At 47.2% G+C, this 18,870-nt stretch overlaps 1 protein-coding gene across 2 annotated transcripts in view; it reads left to right on the forward strand.

Moving 5' to 3' along the window:
• The first annotated feature begins 13,892 nt into the window (after positions 1–13,892).
• IL6ST (interleukin 6 cytokine family signal transducer) overlaps positions 13,893–18,870 on the forward strand; it is a 38,821-nt gene continuing 33,843 nt past the window's right edge. Inside the window, exon 1 of one of the 2 annotated variants that reach the window (XM_070743340.1) lies at positions 13,893–14,001. The gene's annotated coding sequence lies outside the window, so the exon portion shown is untranslated. The remainder of the gene's footprint in view (positions 14,002–18,870) is intronic. The other variant, XM_070743341.1, reaches the window with a different exon arrangement.

Raw genomic sequence — 18,870 nt, forward strand, 5'->3', positions numbered from 1 at the left:
CATATTTTTACAGTCAAGTTTGGAGCGGTTAATATTAAGTTTAAATCTGTTGTGTGCTCTTGTGTTGTTGTGGTTGAAGCTGAAGTAGTCACCGACAGGCAGGACGTTGCAGCTTATGATCTTGCGGGCAATACTTAGATTTTGTTTAAGGCGTCTTAGTTCTAAACTTTTTAGGCCCAGGATTGAAAGTCTAGTCTCGTAGGGTATTCTATTTCAAGTGGAGAAGTGAAGGGCTCTTCTGTTGAAGTATCTTTGGACATTTTCAAGGGTGTTAATGTCTGAGATGCGATATGGGTTCCAAACAGATGAGCTGTATTCGAGGATGGGTCTGGCAAAAGTTTTGTAAGCTCTGGTAAGTAGTGTGAGATTGCCAGAGCAGAAGCTACGTAGAATTAGGTTTACAACTCTTGAAGCCTTCTTGGCTATATTGTTGCAGTGGGCTTTGGCACTTAAATCTTTTGTTATTAGTATATCATGAACTATAATCAAAATGATACTCTTGGGTTCTAATGAAACGATTTTTTTTGGCTATTGACAGATGAATGGGAAATGATCAAGATAGGAATCACCGCATGTGGATTGTCCATGTATCTGAATTATCACCAGTGTCTCCAGAGCTTTAAAAAATGTTCTGCCAAACTCTGTGTTCTCAAAAACAATGATTTCCCCATTAGTTTGGAGACAGTTGATATCTATTAAGCTTTCTACTTAACCTAGAACCCCTAAGCCAGTGTTTCCCAACCTTGGCAACTTGAAGATATTTGGACTTCAACTCCCAGAATTCCCCAGCCAGCAAATGCTGGCTGGGGAATTCTGGGAGTTGAAGTCCAGATATCTTCAAGTTGCCAAGGTTGGGAAACACTGCCCTAAGCAATAATGACAAAAATAGATTTAAGGGAATTAGAGCAATGACAGATTCCAGACAATAGTTGCTTGTTTGGGAATGCATGACCAGAACTTAATAAGCAAATTGGAAATCAGAGTATCACACTACTTAGACTAGTCAGGAGCTGGAAGGCATGCTCTAATCAAGAAGAAAGATCCAAGTACCACAAAAAGGACTTGAAATGGTACAAAAACAAAGGGAATATATGCTGCCAAGAGCATCCAGTAAGTAAAGGAGGCAGGAAATGGATACCTTACTGGAATAACAGTGGGCTATTTTATTTTATTTTTTAGTCCAATGAGGGTTAACTGATATAGTATTGGGACTAAACAAGAAAAACAGGAAAAAATACAAAAGACATGTTTGTAGCACCTTCCGTTTGTAATTAATAGAATTAACATTACATTACAATATGCTAGCTGACATGACTTATAGAAATATAGAAACAGAGAAGACTGACGTCAGAAAAAGACCTCATGATCCATCTAGTCTGCCCTTATACTATTTTCTGTATTTTATCTTAGGATGGATATATGTTTATCCCAGGCATGTTTAAATTCAGTTACTGTGGATTTACCAACCACGTCTGCTGGAAGTTTGTTCCAAGGATCTACTACTCTTTCAGTAAAATAATATTTTCTCACGTTGCTTTTGATCTTTCCCCCAACTAACTTCAGATTGCGTCCCCTTGTTCTTGTGTTCACTTTCCTATTAAAAACACTTCCCTCCTGGACTTTATTTAACCCTTTAACATATTTAAATGTTTCGATCATGTCCCCCCTTTTCCTTCTGTCCTCCAGACTATACAGATTGAATTCATTAAGTCTTTCCTGATACATTTTATGCTTAAGACCTTCCACCATTCTTGTAGCCTGTCTTTGGACCCGTTCAATTTTGTCAATATCTTTTTGTAGGTGAGGCCTCCAGAACTGAACACAGTATTCCAAATGTGGTCTCACCAGCACTCTATATAGCAGGATCATTATCTCCCTCTTCCTGCTTGTTATACATTATAGGCAATGCCGTTGGCAACAACTTTTGAGAGCTGTGCAAAAGAGGGAACTTGTAGCTGTGCAACAAGGAAAACTGCAAAGGAAGGTCCTCGGTTGAATTCAATCATCCCAGTTGCAACTTTAGTGCAGCCTTCCTCAACCTTGCCTTTTCCAGAGTTGGCTCAGCTCCTATAATGCTGACTGAGGGAGCTGTATTTCACCATGCTTACAAGGAACCAATGGACCTATGGGACCGTCTCCTGCCTCATGTATCCCAGTGGCCAATCTGGGCTCACAGAGTTGGCCTTCTCCAGGTCCCGTCAGCCAAGAATGCCAGCTGGTGGGCCCTAGGAGAAGAGCCTTCTCTGTGGTAGCTCCAGCCCTTTGGAATCAATTACCCCCAGAGATTTACACTGTCCCACCCTCCTGGCTTTTCAGAAATTGTTGAAGACACATTTCTGCCGGCAAGCTTGGGGTTGTTGAACATTGTGCTCCAGCCAGTGAAGGGCTACCAAAATGTTTACTACCACACTGTGGGCGTTGCTTATGCAGGATGCCCTGCATTTTCTTTCAACTTCCAGTGCAAATTGGGTGCTCTGGGGTGGAGCTCCATTTTCATTACCCCATCTGGGCAGCAGCCCACCCCTGGTTCCAGTCCACGTTATGACTGTGATGTGTATTAATGTGAGTGAATGGTTCTTAGACATGGTTTTTAGGCTTGTTATTTTATTATGTCTAGTTGATTTTAGATTTTTCATTGGTCCATTTTAACTTTGATTTCTACCATGCTGTATTTATTTCTATGTTGTAAGCCACCCTGAGTCTTCAGAGAAATCGAAATAATAAATAATATTGGAATAAATATTGAAAATAAACCAATCTAAGCAGCCTAATAGATGTTAGCTTTGGAATTATGAAAATCTAGCAAAAAGCTGAAAAAGAACTAACAAGACGTGCAATCTTCAGTTTTCAGTTAGCTAGCAAATAGCATAATTATTTGCCCTGGCTTCTTGCACGAAGTTGCAGTCAACTTCTAGATTCAAAAAAGGGAGAAATGAAACCTAGTCCTTATGTACATATATCCTTAGAGCAGAGGGAAGGCTACTCTTTCCAAGAAACTTTAGCCAGTTCCCTGGGCATGTTTCCCTTGAGGCAACAAGAAAAGAAGCATCGTGTGACATACATAGAGATGACTAAAGTTCTTGAGTTCAGGTGGAACTGAGGAAGTACATTTAAATCAAAACTTCATAACCTTTTTTGAGATAGATTATGGTGATTATATTTGCAGAGTGGCATGCTAAAAAGATCTTCCTCCCAAAACAATAAACTTGTATTGTTTTGTTGAATGTAAATTAATTAAATAGTTAAGATGTTTACTATAGTTTCCAGGAATTTAATGAATTTTGGTCATGTTAAAAAGGAAGTTTTGTTACCTGCCCTTAGTATTTCTCAATAGAAAGGATACATATAAAATAAACCAAGTAAAATAGTAAACGAGTCAAAATCTTTGGAAGGATGCACTCAAGATGCATTAAGATTTGGGGAGAAGCACAGGATGCCTATACAGCTCTAGGTTTGATGCACCTGGAAAAGTAATTTAGGAATGTATTTCGACTAGTTTACTTTTGCTAAAATGTAATAGATGCCTGCCCCAAATAAAATCTTAAGATACAATTGGATACCCCAACAAGACAGATTGGGGTGCCAAACATTTCCAAAAGGGGATCTGCTCCTGGTAATTTCAATTTTTAAAATGTTTTAAAAATTGGAAAGCTGGTATGCTGAAAATAAAACATCGAGAATTACCTTTCAATAGTAGTGGATATCTGTAGCTCAGGTGTAGGATGAGGGTAAAGGTTCATTCTCCAAGCTTGCGAGTTGGTTTCTGAACATTTCATTACCAGGATAAGTAACATCTTCAGCAGATATTAGGGGATGTAAGTGTCAGTGTTCTTTTGTTTATATTAACTTCGGGTGTGTGTGTGTGTCAAGTGAGGTTATTGTCATTCATACAAGACCCAACACAAAACCCTCACTTGACATACCCACACCTGAAGCCCTTATAAACAGAAGAGCATTGACCCTGACCTCCCTAAACTCTGCTGAAGATGTTACCTAGCCCTGTAACAAAACCATTGAGAAACCAACCCACAAGCTCAGAGAAGGAACTTTAACCCTCAGTGACATTTCACTTCCAGGAATGCTTTCCTGCTCCCAAGTTTCTTAAAAGTAAGCGTGGCTGTAAGAAGGAAAGTTAATGTAGAAATGAGAAGAGTCCAGTAGAAGTAGCGGTAAGCTAGGATGAATATCAGCTAGCATGCTGGCAAATCAATGCTTTATAACTGGTTAGAGCCATCTCCTCCATGACAGCCATCTTCTGGATGGATAAAGCCTTCTCAGCGGAGTTGTTACTTAGCGGAGTTGCAAGTGAAATTATCTTTCAGCAACACTTTCAAAATAGAACCAGGAACCCCTGAGTCCCTTCCCCCCTGATAAATCCTATTTGAACAATTGTTTGAAAATATAACTACATTGTTTGAAGAATAATTTGGGGTTCCACAAGCTGGGGTGGTACAAGAAGAAACCAGAAATGAAATCCAGATATACTTCTGCTGCACGAATCCTAGCGACCGATTAGGTCCCACAGAGTGGGCCTTCTCCGGGTCCCGTCAACTAAACAATGTCAGTTGGCGGGCCCCAGGGGAAGAGCCTTCTCTGTGGCGGCCCCGACTCTCTGGAACCAGCTCCCCCCAGAGATTAGAACTGCCCCTACCCTCCTTGCCTTTCGTAAACTTCTCAAAACCCACCTTTGTCGTCAGGCATGGGGGAACTGAGATATTTCCCCCGGGCCTATATAATTTATGTATGGTATGTTTGTATGTATGTCTTTTTAATAATGGGGTTTTAAAATATTTTAAATTGTAAATTATTAGATTTGTCATGAACTGTTTTACTGTATTGTGAGCCGCCCCGAGTCTACGGAGAGGGGCGGCATACAAATCTAATAAATAAATAAATACTGTAAGAAAGGAAAATCATGTTATTCCCAAGAACAAAAAGATCTGTTTTTAGGAGCAACTACAGAGGAAATATGGTCCAGAAATATGGTATTATAGAGGGACTGGTCCTTGGTGTGAACTGCAGGAGGAGGGGGTACATGTGGGTTTTAGTGTGTGCTTCCTAGGAAGATGTGGAAATTGGGATGCTCTTTCCTGAGCTTTGATCCTGAAGTCAGATGTGAAATCAGAAAAGGCAGCTTACCCTCAGATATGTAGATTCCCCCTCTGGCATCTCCCTTTATCATAGGGGGATTCCTGCCTCCCCTGAAGTCAGTGAGATGCTAAAAAGACTGGTGTTTATGTTTATCTATCCATCCATCCATCTATCTATCTATCTATCTATCTATCTATCTATCTATCTATCTATCTATCTATCTATCTATCTATTTAGTCCAATACACAATGAGGGTTTTAGTGGGTATATATCAATATACACATAGTAAAATACATGATGAAGGTTATAGAGGAGATACTCATAGTAAAATATATCTAAGAAATAATAGAAAAGAAGATATAGTAATAGAACATATCAATGAAAGAATAGAAGAGATATAGGAATAGAAGAAAGGTATAGGAGATATAGGAGAGCAATAGGACAGGGGACGGAAGGCACTCTAGTGCACTTGTACTCGCCCCTTACTGACCTCTTAGGAATCTGGATAGGTCAACCGTAGATAATCTAAGGGTAAAGTGTTGGGGGTTTGGGGATGACACTATGGAGTCCGGTAATGAGTTCCACGCTTCGACAACTCGGTTACTGAAGTCATATTTTTACAGTCAAGTTTGGAACGGTTAATATTAAGTTTAAATCTGTTGTGTGCTCTTGTGTTGTTGTGGTTGAAACTGAAGTAGTCGCCGACAGGCAAGATGTTGCAGCATATTATCTTGTGGGCTATACTTAGATCTTGTTTAAGGCATCTTAGTTCTAAACTTTCTAGGCCCAGGATTGAAAGTCTAGTCTCATAGGGTATTCTATTTCGAGTGGAGGAGTGAAGGGCTCTTCTGGTGAAGTATCTTTGGACATTTTCAAGGGTGTTAATGTCTGAGATGCGATATGGGTTCCAAACAGATGAGCTATATTCGAGGATGTGTGTGTGTATGTGGAGCAAATCAGGAGGCTTTTAACTTTTAGCCACATCTTTTAGGATTCCTTGGAAATCAGTGAGAAAATAAAAGGCAGGTTTCTCTGCTATGTGAGGCTCGAGTGAGAAAATAGTACAGTGGTACTGGCTCCTCCAATTTTTAAAAGCAGCCTGTTCTTCCCCAGGCAACAAGGACCAACCAGCCCTGAACTTGTGTGGTCTGAGCTTGTAAATATCCCTTGGACATGCCTGTTATTCAGCAGGGATTCTGGCTCCAGAATCTTCTGCGGGGACACACACCAAACATCTGTGAGGTTATTTCTCTTTTCCCCCACATTCTCATTTTTTGTAAGGAGGATCCCAGTTGAAAACATGTTTCTCTTTCAGAACCTTCCTTTATTTGCTCTTGTTGCTTGTTTTGTGAAAATGTAGTGCGATATAAAAAGTTAATTAACTAAGGAGGTGTTAATCAGTGGCACACTATTAGTTGCAGTAAGCCCTTCTCCCAAATACTGACATTTATTAATGCCATAAAATGTCATTTAATTGAAGATGAAATCGCTTCCTCCACGATTTGCCACTTTTTATCCCTTACCAAATTTGCCACTTTTTATCCCTTACCAAAAATATGCTCTTTCTTTCTTTCTTTCTCTGAAGAAAGCCAGATTCCTTTCATGACATTGATAAAGGAGAATAGAATAAAATAACAGAGTTGGAAAGGACTTTGTGGTAGGTCATCTACTTCAGTGATCACCAACCAGTAGTCACCAACCATAAGAAAAATTTGGTGGTGTACAGAAATATTATTTGCCTTTTTCTATTGCACAAAATACTATTTATCTTTTTTAAAAACTTCATATTAGTGGTCCGTGGGATTTAAAATTATGAATTTAGTGGTCCTTGAGGTATGAAAGGTTGGTGACCTCTGATGTAGTCCAACTTTCTGTCCAAGCAGGAAACCTTATACCAGGGAGAATTGCCATTATTGCTGCTACTGGTGCGCTGCAGGCACACCTTCAGTTCTTTTGTGTGCGCGTCCTGGCGTACTTTGCTTTGCGCATGCACAGGAAGTAAAAACGCACTGAAAACTTGTGAGGGAATGCTCTTGAGCAAGATTTTGGCCATTTTTTTTGTTTCCGCGCATGTGCTGAAGCAAAAAACTCACTGAAATCTCACCCACGTCCTCTTGCGAGATTTTGCTTGTGTGCATGTAGCAAAAATATGCTGGGAGCACATGCACATGTAAGAGAACCAAAGCTGCATGCGCAATGCACCATGCACTACCAGTGCGTCATCCTCTACCTTACCGGTAGCAACCCACTACTGCCTTATACCATTTATGGCAGATCTAGAAATCTAGTCTCTTCTTGAAAGTCTCAGATCCAGTCTAGTTTTATAGATAGATTTTATAAATAATTATTTTTAATAATAGATTTCTTTATACATGTTGTTTTCATTATGTATGTATGTTATACGTCGCCCTGAGTCGCTGCGAGAAGGGCGGCATAGAAGATAGATAGATAGATAGATAGATGGATGGATGGATGGATGGATGGATGGATGGATGGATGGATGGAGAGAGGGGGAGGGGTTCTTCTTGAAAGCTTCCAGTCATGAAGCTTCCACAACTTCTGAAGGAAGGCAAACTTGTTGATTGTTCTTGTCAGAAAATTTTGCCTTTATTGAAATAATAATAATAATAATAATAATAATAATAATAATAATAATAATAATTTATTAGATTTGTATGCCGCCCCTCTCCGAAGACTCGGGGCGGCTCACAACAACGATAAAAAACAATATTATAATGGCACAAATCTAATATTAAAAAAACTAAAAACCCTATCATAATTAAAAACCAAACAGCACATGCATACCAAACATAAATTATAATAAGCCTGGGGGAAAGATGTCTCAAATCCCCCATGCCTGGCGATATAGGTGGGTCTTAAGTAGTTTACAGAAGACAAGGAGGGTGGGAGCAGTTCTAATCTCTGGGGGGAGTTGATTCCAGAGGGCCGGGGCCGCCACAGAGAAAGCTCTTCCCCTGGGGCCCGCCAGCATTCCATTCCCTTCGACTGCTATTTTTAATTGCAGTTTATGCAAATGTATTAGCTGCACCAAGTCAGTTCTGTGCAAATAATCATACCATTAATAACACAGGGGAACAACAATTTTGTTGTCTTAAATCTGTGACTTGTTTTCAACTAACTTTTGGCCTCTTCTGGATCCAAAAACAACCAGAATTTTTGTCTATCACTCAATTTTTTAAGCTACAATTTTTTAAGTCATACAAACTGTGCATGTAAAGGAAAGTCAAGTAGAAAAACACACCGAAAATACTGTTTACAAAGAATACTTTTTTTCAGACAAAGGCTATAATAGTTACTGCAAGTTAAACTGTGTTCATACAAAAAGTTGGTTTTTTATTGAACAATAATTATACATATTAAGGTATTAAGCTTATTAAACTTAGAGCTTTTTCTGGAGTGTTTAATCTGTGGACGTTCTCTCTTGATGCTCCAACAATAGTCCGCTACCATATGCACATCCCATCTACCTTGATACCGTGCCTCCATGACCTTCAAATCTTGGTAGAATTGCTCCCTCTGCTCATCACTGACTGCACCAAGAATTTCCGGGAAGTTAGCAAGATGGCTATGCAGTGAAAGGCTGCAAATATTTTTACTACCACTGTAAAATTTTGTGGGTGTGGCTTGCCGGCCATGTGACCAGGTGGGAATGGCTTGATGATCATGTGATGGGGGAATGGCTTAAAGGTCATGTGACTGCCTTAAAGGTAGCCAACTTGACGTCAAGGGTTTGGGTTAGGGTCAGTAATGGCCAGCCAAAAATTTTACTGCCACACTGTGGGTGTGGCTTTTGTGGGTGTGGTCATGTGACTAGGTAAGAGTAGATTGCCGGCCATGTGATCAGGTGGGAATGGCTTGAACAATTATCATCGTTCAAGTCAACTGTTAAGTCCTCAACTTACAACATGACCAGTGTTGTTCGCTGGGGTGACAATTTGCTTTGCTTTTCCCATGCTCTTCTTCCTGGGTCGCCCCCCCACCTCAGGCTGGGTAGTTAGGCGAATGGGTGGTACCAGAAGCATGAATGCTGCCAGCGCTGCTTCTACCCACACCTTCTGCTTGCACCTCAGGTGGGAGGTGGCCATGTGAGGCTGGAGGGGAGCCGGGCAGGAGAGAGGGAAGCTCATCTGAGGCCAGGAAGGAGGAAAGAGGAAAAAAGCAAGGACAGCAGACGCAGCAGCAGGGAAAAAAAGGAGAGCCGAGCCGATACCGGTAATCCAGGAAGTGACAGCTGCCGATCAGCTGGAGCTGCGCATGCATCTTCATTTCCGCCGGTGGAACTGTGTTCCAGCTGCCCACCCCTGGTTAGGGTGCCTGGCCTCTTCTCACCTCAAAGAGAGACAATTTCCCTCTCTATTTACTATTACTGAACATCCAAAATATACTATTTAATTCTATGCATATATGCTATATGTGCGCATACATATTACACACAGGCACACAAAAATATACATTATGTACTATATAAACTGTATATGTATGTACACACAGACACACACAGCTCTTCTAAGATTATACACATTCAACCTCATTTACTGCAATAGAAAACACATCCCTAGAGCCCAGAAGGGAAAAAAAGGAAAAAAATCAATTTTTTTCCTACTGTTTCTGCATACCTGACATACTGGTAGGAGCCCATCACTGTGGCTATGTAAAAAGTGCAATTTGATGCTCATGTTGCCTAATTAACTATACAGTAGTCCCTCACCTATCGCTGGTGTTATGTTCCAGACCTGGCCGCGATAGGTGAAATCCGCGATGGGGAATTTATCGACTGATAGTACTTATTTAAGTATTTATATTGTAATTGTTTGGTAAGTTTTCATTGTTTTAAGTGTTTATAAACCCTTCCCACACAGTATTTATTTTAGATACAGTATTTAAATACAGTATTTACAATTTTAGATTTTTTTTTTTAAAAAAAACCTGCCGATCGAGTTCGGCGGGCTGTTTAAATCTGCCGATCGACTTCCTCAGAAACCCACGATGAAGTGAAGCCGCAGTAGGTGAAGCGCGGTATAGCGAGGGACTACTGTATTAAGATATATATATACATACACACACACACACACATATATATATAAAAGGTGTATATATGTATGTATATATATATATATATATATATATATATATATATATATATATACAGTGTTCCCTCGATTTTCGCGGGTTCGAACTTCGCGAATAGACTATACCACGGTTTGTCAAAAAATAGTAATTAAAAAATATTTCGCGGTTTTTTTCCTGTACCACGGTTTTTCCCACCCGATGATGTCATATGTCATTGCCAAACTAATTTTTTTGCAAATAAATAACAAAAAAAATAATTATTGTTAATAAATAATTATGTTTATAAATATCAGGATCACTAAGTGTCATATTCAATGGTGAGTACCAGTAATAATGGTGAGTAAATGGTTGTTAAGGGAATGGGAAATGGTAATTTAGGGGGTTAAAGTGTTAAGGGATGGCTTGTGATACTGTCCATAGCCAAAAATGGTATATTTACTTCCGCATCTCTACTTCGCGGAAATTCAACTTTCGCGGGCGGTCTCGGAACACATCCCCCGCGGAAATCGAGGGAACACTGTATATATATATATATATATATATATATACACACACAGTAATACCTCATGATACGAACTTAATTGGTGAAAGGAGGAGGTTCGTAAGGTGAAAAGTTCGTAACACGAAACAAAGTTTCCCATAGGAATCAATGGAAAAGCGATTAATCCGTGCAAGCCCAAAATTCACCCCTTTTGCCTCATTTCCGCCGGCATTCGGATTTTGTTCGGGTGTGGGTGGAGGGGGGGAGACGGGGGGAGACAGCGCAGGCTGCCCGGAGGGAGCCTCGTGGGTGGATTCACGGAAAAGTCAACAGTTACTGTCCGGCTTGCAATGACTGGGAGGGAAGGGAGGGAAACGCACGGGCGGTTTGTATGTGCGTCTTCTCTGATTTCCTCCCTCCCTCCTTCCCCCTCTCCCTCCTGGCCTCCCTCCTCCTCCTCCTCCTGTATTCCGCCTCCCTTCCAGCCTCCGAGCCACATTCTCCGCGCCGCCGGCAGGCTATCATCTTCTAAAGAAGCAAGAAGAGGAGGAGGAGCTGGGCGCTGGTGGTGGTGGAGGAAGGCACCCAGCTCCTCCTCCTCTTCTTGCTTCTTTAGAAGATGACAGCCAACCGGCGGCGCGGAGGGTGGGGATGGTGTGCGTGTGTGGAAAGTGTCAGCGGGAGAACTGGGGGGAGCCGTGGCCACTGCCCCGTGGAAGGGACCTGGCTGGGAAGCTCCCAAAGGTGTGGGCTGGGGTCTTTCCGGGAGAGCAAGCAGCAAGCGTGGGCTGGGGTCCCCCCAGTTCTCCCGCGGACCTCTTCCACACATCCCGACTCCTGCAGCCTCCGCGTTTTTCTTTCGGCCTCGGGCTGGAAAGGGGGAGCTAAGCCAGCCCAGCGGCTTTTTACATTGGGGAGATGATACCAGCCCAGCGGCATTGATTCCTCCCACCGCTTAGCTCCTCCCATCCACCCAGAAGCCGAAAGTTCTGGCCTTTGTTCACCAGCCTCCACGTTTTTCATGTTTGCATCCTGGGCGGGCGGGCGGGCGAGGAGGCGCGACCGACCGGCTCAGGCTCCGGCTAGGACGGGGCGGGTAGCGGCTGGGCGCAGCGGCGAGGGTGCGTCCGACTCGGGGCTGGCGGCGCCCGACGCACTGGGGAACATCAGCTCAGCGGATCAAGCCCGGCTCCTTTCGGCCCAGCATCCCGGGCCAAGCGGCTGCCGCCGCAGCCAACACACGCTACTATCTTCCGGGCGAGCCAGGCTCAGTGACGGAAGGCAGCCGCTTGGCCCGGGATGCTGGGCCGAAAGGAGCCGGGCTTGAAGATCGCAGTGCGCGTTGGCTGCGGTGGTGAGGGCTTACGATGGAGGGTGGAGGAAGCGGCCATGGGAGGGCGAGCTGCCTCAGGGAGGAGGATCGGGCGGGACCAGGTGGGGGCTGGAATTTCTCCGCTGGGAAGAAGCGGCGATGGATCCTCCGTCTACCTCTGTCGGCTGCTCCGGGCCACAGGGGCGTGGGGCGCTGCTTCTCCGGTCGCCCGGTCCTCTCCTGCCTCCCGCGCCAATCGAAAGGGGCCGAGCACGCCTTCTGCCCTTTCATCCTCGCCCCCGTGGCCCGGAGCAGCCGACAGAGGTAGACGGAGGATCCATCGCCGCTTCTTCCCAGCGGAGAAATTCCAGCCCCCACCTGGTCCCGCCCGATCCTCCTCCTCCCTGAGGCAGATCGCCCTCCCATGGCCGCTTCCGGGAGCGGCCCGGAGCAGCCGACAATGTTGCCCGCTGCGTCGGGCGCCACCAGCCCCGAGTCGGACACAGCATCGCCGCCACCGCCGCCGCCCCCAGTCGCTGCCCGCCCCGTCTCGCTGCCCGCCCCGTCTCGCTCGGCCGCGCCTCCTCGCCCGCCGCCCGCCCGCCCAGGATGCAGACCTGCTGCCTCGCCTCACGCCCGCCGCCGGCCCGATCCTGCGCCTCCTGCTCCCCCCCCCAGCCAAAAATACAAAGACGGTCTGCCGCCGCCCGCGGAGCAATGGGAAGCTGAAGCCGCCAGCGGTTTCAGACTCCCTTTGCTCCAGGCTGCTCCGCCATGCCTGTCATGCGGCGGCAGACCGTCTTTGTGGTTTTTCGCTGGGGGGGGAGCAGGAGGACCTTCCTGACTCCCTCCCCCAGCGCAGGACCTCCTGCCCTCCCTCCCAGACAAAAACCCAAAGTGGCCTCCCGAACCCGAACGTTTTCCGTCTTACCAACCTGCCACCGCCGCCGAGAAAGCCGCCCGGCTGTCACCTTTTTAAAAAGCCGGGGGGCTTCCCAGAAGCCTCCCGAAGCCGAATGCCAAACCCGAACATCCAGGTTCGGCTTCGGGAGGCTGCTGGGAAGCCCCCCGGCTGTTTTAAAAGGTGACAGCCGGGCGAACGCAGAACCCGGAAGTTCGGGTTTGGGGTTCGTAACATGAAAAAAGTTCGTAAGAAGAGGCGAAAATTTTAAGAACCCCGGGTTCGTATCTCGGGTTGTTCGTAAGACGAGGGGTTCGTATCTTGAGGTACCACTGTATATAGATAGATAGATAGATAGATAGATAGATAGATAGATAGATAGATAGATATAGAGATAGATAGATAGATAGATAGATAGATAGATAGATAGATAGATAGATAGATAGATAGATAGATAGATAGATAGATAGATAGAGATAGAGATAGAGATAGAGATACTGTATATATAAGGTGTAGAGAAAAAACGTGACATAGTAGAATAAAACTAAGTACAGTTTTGAAACCAGCATACCCAATTAACTATTAAAAAAAAGCTCAAAAATCAAACTCGGCAGAGATTGTGTTACAAATTGTTCCCCAGTGTCATTGGGGACATTTAACAATCGGGATCAAGGAAGCGTTTCCTTCCCATTTAGCGCCTAATGAAGCGTGCACACTCTCTCTGCGCACTTACAACCGCGTACGCTATTTTACAGCCCGTCATACGATCTACAAACCAGCCGCTCCGAAGGGACGCTTCGATCACCTCAGACCCCATTCCGAGGCCCCTTCCCCCCCACCCACCGCCCCCGCCACCTCCTCCCCTTTGGGACCAATTGCCCGGCATCCAGGCAGCCAAAAAAATCCCCGTTACGGGAAGCGCCTCCTTCCCCTTTGCCACGCCCATAGCCCCCCACGTGACCCCGGTTCCGCCAATGGCGGCCCGAAACGGCTCCTTCCCTCGCGCCGCTGCAGTTATTAGCCGAGAAGTCGGCAAAGGGAGAGGCGTCTCCGCTCCTGGGCTGGAAGGCGATGGTTCGCGGCCTTGCGGGGGTGGCGCGAGTGACCGGCAGGAAACGCGGAGTGGTGAGTGGCGGAGTGGGGGGGGCGCGCGTAAAACGTCATTCGACGCCCCCCGCGCTGCCCTTTGAACCCCGTCGGGAAGAACCGGGCGTGAGAAGGAGGGCAGCCGCCGAGCCAGTCCGAGAGGAGGATGAGGATTTGGCACTTGCCCATCCTCCCTCCAGCCTGGCCCTTCTCCTTAGGCCCGTGGGAGATAAAAAATAAGTCCATAAATCACCCTCGCCGTCGGGTTTGGAACCGCCTGCTCTATTTTATATAGACTGGGGGGTGGTCCTCCAACCTTTGCCAACTTTAAGCCTGGCGGACTTCAGCTCCCAGAATTCCTCAGCCAGCAAAGCTATCAGTGGGAATTCTGGGAGTTGAAGTCCGCCAGGCTTAAAAGTCGCCAATATAGACTCTCTTGGGTCAGTCGGTTTCCATTTTCTGCTCTCTGGATCAGGCTGGCGCCGCCGTGCTTTTTTGGATTGCGGCCTTGAGAGCAAAATATGGGGCTGGGGGCGGGGAGGGGGGAATTTCCCAGCACTTTGTGTTTTCCCGTATGCTTTTCTGATGTGTGTGTGTGCGTACGTACGTGCGGGGAAAGGTGGTGGGGAAACGTTCAGCACACGCTCTTATTTTACCTTGTGTTCGGAACAGAGTTGGGCAATGACCCTTGATCTGAACTTAAATCAACAATCCTGAGTCCTGGCTATGATTGCGGTGACCGCACAAAATGGAATGGAATAGGAAGAATTAGAATAGAATTATTCATTGGCCAAGTGTGATTGGATACACAAGGAATTTGTCTTTGGTGCATAGGCTCTCAGTGTACATAAAAGAAAGGGTACAAAGGTATTTTCCTTAAAGGGAAAATAAAAGGACAAGCCTGAAACGTGAGCAGATCAAAGAGCGGGCAGGGATTCATAAGGATTAAAAATAGTAATCGTTGTAGATTGATAACTCTTGCAAAGGGGGACATTCAAAAAGCCAGGAAGGGAAAAACGTACGGTAATCTGATAATGTCTGAAAAGTGTGACAAGATTTATTTATTGAATGAATACAATAGAATATAATTTTATTAGCCAAGTGTGATTGGACACACAAGGAATTTGTCTTGGTGCCTATGCTCTCAGGGTACATAAAAGAAAAAGATACATTTGTCAAGAATCATGTGGTACAACACTTAATGATTGTCATAGGGGTCAAATAAGCAATGAAGTAACAATATTAATAAAAATCTTAGGATCCAAGCAACAAGTTACAGTCATACAGTCCTAAGTGGGAGGAGAAGGATGATAGGAATGATGAGAAAAACTGGTAGAATAGAAGTGCAGATTTAGTAAAAAGTCTGACAGTGTTGAGGGAATTATTTGTTTAGTAGAGTGATGGCGTTTGTTCTTGTGTCTAGTTGCCTTGGTGTGCAGTGCTCTGTAGTGACGTGATGAAGTGTTAATACCACTTTATAAGGCCTTGGTAAGGCCACACTTGGAATACAGTGATCCCCCGTTTATTGCGTCCCCAACCATTGCGAACAGGGTACTTCGCTATTTTTCAACCCGGAAGTCAAAAATACCATCTACGCATGCGTGCCGGGCACGCATGCGTAGATGGCAGCGGCTTCCCTGGGTCTTCCCCCTCTTGCTGGCGTCAGCGAGGAGTTTCCCCACCGCCCACGCAAACTCCTCGCTGCCGCTCGCCCGCCCTTCGCCTGCCCACGCCGTTCGCTCCCCCCTCTTGCTGTCGGGAGGGCGAGAAGCCCTCCCCAGCACCCGCTCGCCCGCCCTTCGCCCTGGCGGAGAAATTCCAGCCCCCACCTGGTCCCGCCCGATCCTCCTCCCTGAGGCAGCTCGCCCTCCCATGGCCGCTTCCTCCACCCTCTATTGCAAGCCTCTCTCCTCCCATATTCTGCCCCCCTCCCAGCTTCCAAGCCGCATTCGCCTTCCTCCGCCACCACCAGCATCCAGCTCCCGGCCAAGCAGCCAGGAAAGCCGAGCCGGGCGTGGCTGGGAACATCGGCGCGGGAGGCAGGAGACGGCCGCCGTCACCGCCATACGCGGCTCGGCTTCCCTGGCTGCTGCTCCGGTCGCCCGATCCGTCTCCTGCCTCCCGTGCCGATGTTCCCTGCCAAGCCTGGCTCGGATTCCCTGGCTGCTTGGTCGGGGGGGGGGGGGGGGGGCTCGGCCGAAAGGAGCTGGAGACGCAGAGCTGAACACACCCCTTCATCCCCAAAGGCCGGCCTTTTTGTCTGGGAGGGAAGATGACGTGCCGGTGGCACAGGGGCGAGGGGCGGGAGGCAAATCGCTGCGTCTCCAGCCCCTTTTGGCCGACCCCCCCCCCCCTCCGGCCAAGCAGCCAGGGAAGCCGAACTGGGCTTGGCGGGGAACATCGGCACGGGAGGCAGCTTCTGCCGGACATGGGCAATGGGCGGGACAGAGAAGCGGGGAGAATCAGGAGGCTCCTTTGGCAGCTGGGGGCTGCCTGGCTTTGTTGTTTTGGCTGCAGCGGGTGCCAGGCAGCCTCCAGCCGCCAAAGGAACCTCCTGATTCTTCCCGCTTCTCTGTCCCGCCCATTGCCCGTGTCCGGCAGAAGCTGCTGCCTTATTGCTCTTTGCCGGCGGGATGCAAAGTGCTGGGGTGGGAGGGTGTCCTGACAGCCCCCCCACCCATATGCTTCGCCTCCCGCCGGGCAAGAGCGCTCGGGTGGCAACTTCTTCTAGATACGGGCGATGTCCACGCTCTCTCTCGGCGCTTTCGAGCCGAATCCGTGAGCGAGTTCGCTCCCAGACTCGGCTCGAAGGCGGCGAGAGACAGCGCCAGGAACGGGCCTGTCCACGCTCTCTCTCGCCGCTTTGGAGCCGAGTCCGTGAGCGAGTTCGCTCCCGGACTCGGCTCGAAGGCGGCGAGAGACAGCGCCAGGAACGGGCCTGTCCACGCTCTCTCTCGCCGCTTTTGAGCCGAGTCCGTGAGCGAGTTCGCTCCCGGACTCGGCTCGAAGGCGGCGAGAGACAGCGCCAGGAACGGGCCTGTCAACGCTCTCTCTCGCCGCTTTCGAGCCGAGTCCGTGAGCGAGTTCGCTCCCGGACTCGGCTCGAAGGCGGCGAGAGAGAGCGCCAGGAACGGGCCTGTCAACGCTCTCTCTCGCCGCTTTCGAGCCGAGTCCGTGAGCGAGTTCGCTCCCGGACTCGGCTCGAAGGCGGCGAGAGAGAGCGCCAGGAACGGGCCTGTCAACGCTCTCTCTCGCCGCTTTCGAGTTGAGTCCGTGAGCGAGTTCGCTCCCGGACTCGGCTCGAAGGCGGCGAGAGAGAGCGCCAGGAACGGGCCTGTCAACGCTCTCTCTCGCCGCTTTCGAGCCGAGTCCGTGAGCGAGTTCGCTCCCGGACTCGGCTCGAAGGCGGCGAGAGAGAGCGCCAGGAACGGGCCTGTCAACGCTCTCTCTCGCCGCTTTCGAGCCGAGTCCGTGAGCGAGTTCGCTCACGGACTCGGCTCGAAGGCGGCGAGAGACAGCGCCAGGAACGGGCCTGTCAACGCTCTCTCTCGCCGCTTTCGAGTCGAGTCCGTGAGCGAGTTCGCTCCCGGAATCGGCTCGAAGGCGGCGAGAGACAGCGCCAGGAACGGGCCTGTCAACGCTCTCTCTCGGCGCTTTCGAGCCGAGTCCGTGAGCGAGTTCGCTCCCGGAATCGGCTCGAAAGCGCCGAGAGACAGCGCCCCCCGGACCCCCAACCCGGGTTTGGGGGGCTGCTAGGAAGCCCCCCATGCCGGCGGCAAACAGCCGCGCCGCCCCCAATCTTCGGCTCCTCGCTAGCGCTGTGGGAGTAAAAACACCGTCTGCACATGCGCAGACGGTGTTTTTACTTCCGCATCGCTACTTCGCGAAAACCCGCTCGTTGCGGGGGCTCCTGGAACGGAACCCTCGCAACGAGCGGGGGATCACTGTACTGTACTGCATTAAGTTTTGGTCGCCACATACAAATAGGATATTGAGACTAAAAAACGTGCAGAGAAGAGCAGCAAAGAAGACTGGAGGCTAAACCATACAAAGAACGGTTGCAGGAACTGGGTTTGACTAGTTTAATGAAAAGAAGGACCAAGGGAGACATGATAGTAGTGTTCCAGTATCTCAGGGATTGGCACAAAGAAGGAGTCAACCTATTCTCCAAAGCACCTGAGGGTAGAACAAGAAGCAATGGGTGGAAACTAAACAAGAAGAGATGTTACTTAGAACTAAGGAGAAATCTCCTGACAGTCAGAACGGTTGATCGGTGGAACAACCTGCCTCCAGAAGTTTTAAATGCCCCAACACTGGAAGTTTTTAAGCAGATGTTGGATAACCATTTATCTGAAGTAGTGTAGGGTTTCCTACCTAAGCAGGGTGTTGGACTAGAAGACCTCCAAGGTCCCTTACAACTTATTATTATTATTATTATTATTATTATTATTATTATTATTATTATTTCACATTTATACGGCAAACAATAAAAGTGATACAAAATTAAAAGGCCCCACAATAAAAGCTTTCCCAGGCAGGCAGGTTCGAAGATATAAGAAGCAAATAGTTTTAAAAAACCGTTTCTGTAATCGGCATTAAAAGGCACTGTTGGGGCAGTAAAAGATAAATGATTTTTAAAAAGGAGGAAATAAATGTCTTGGGGGGGAAATCTAAAGGAAGGCTTCTGAAATAAAAGATTGTCCTTTATCTAAATGGGGCCACTCTTGATTTGATGTGCGGCAAGCTTAGAAAGAATAATTTATTCTGAATATTGAAGTTATTCTCAGTTCATTTCTCCTTTCCTGATGTCCACTCAACATCTGTTCTGCAAAACGAAGTGTAGGTATTTGATGATTTACAACCATTCATTTAGTGATGGCTGGAAGTTAAAACAGTGGTGAAAGAAGT

Source organism: Erythrolamprus reginae, chromosome 2 (assembly GCF_031021105.1).
Source record: "Erythrolamprus reginae isolate rEryReg1 chromosome 2, rEryReg1.hap1, whole genome shotgun sequence".
In the NCBI taxonomy this organism is placed as follows: Eukaryota; Metazoa; Chordata; class Lepidosauria; order Squamata; family Dipsadidae; genus Erythrolamprus; species Erythrolamprus reginae.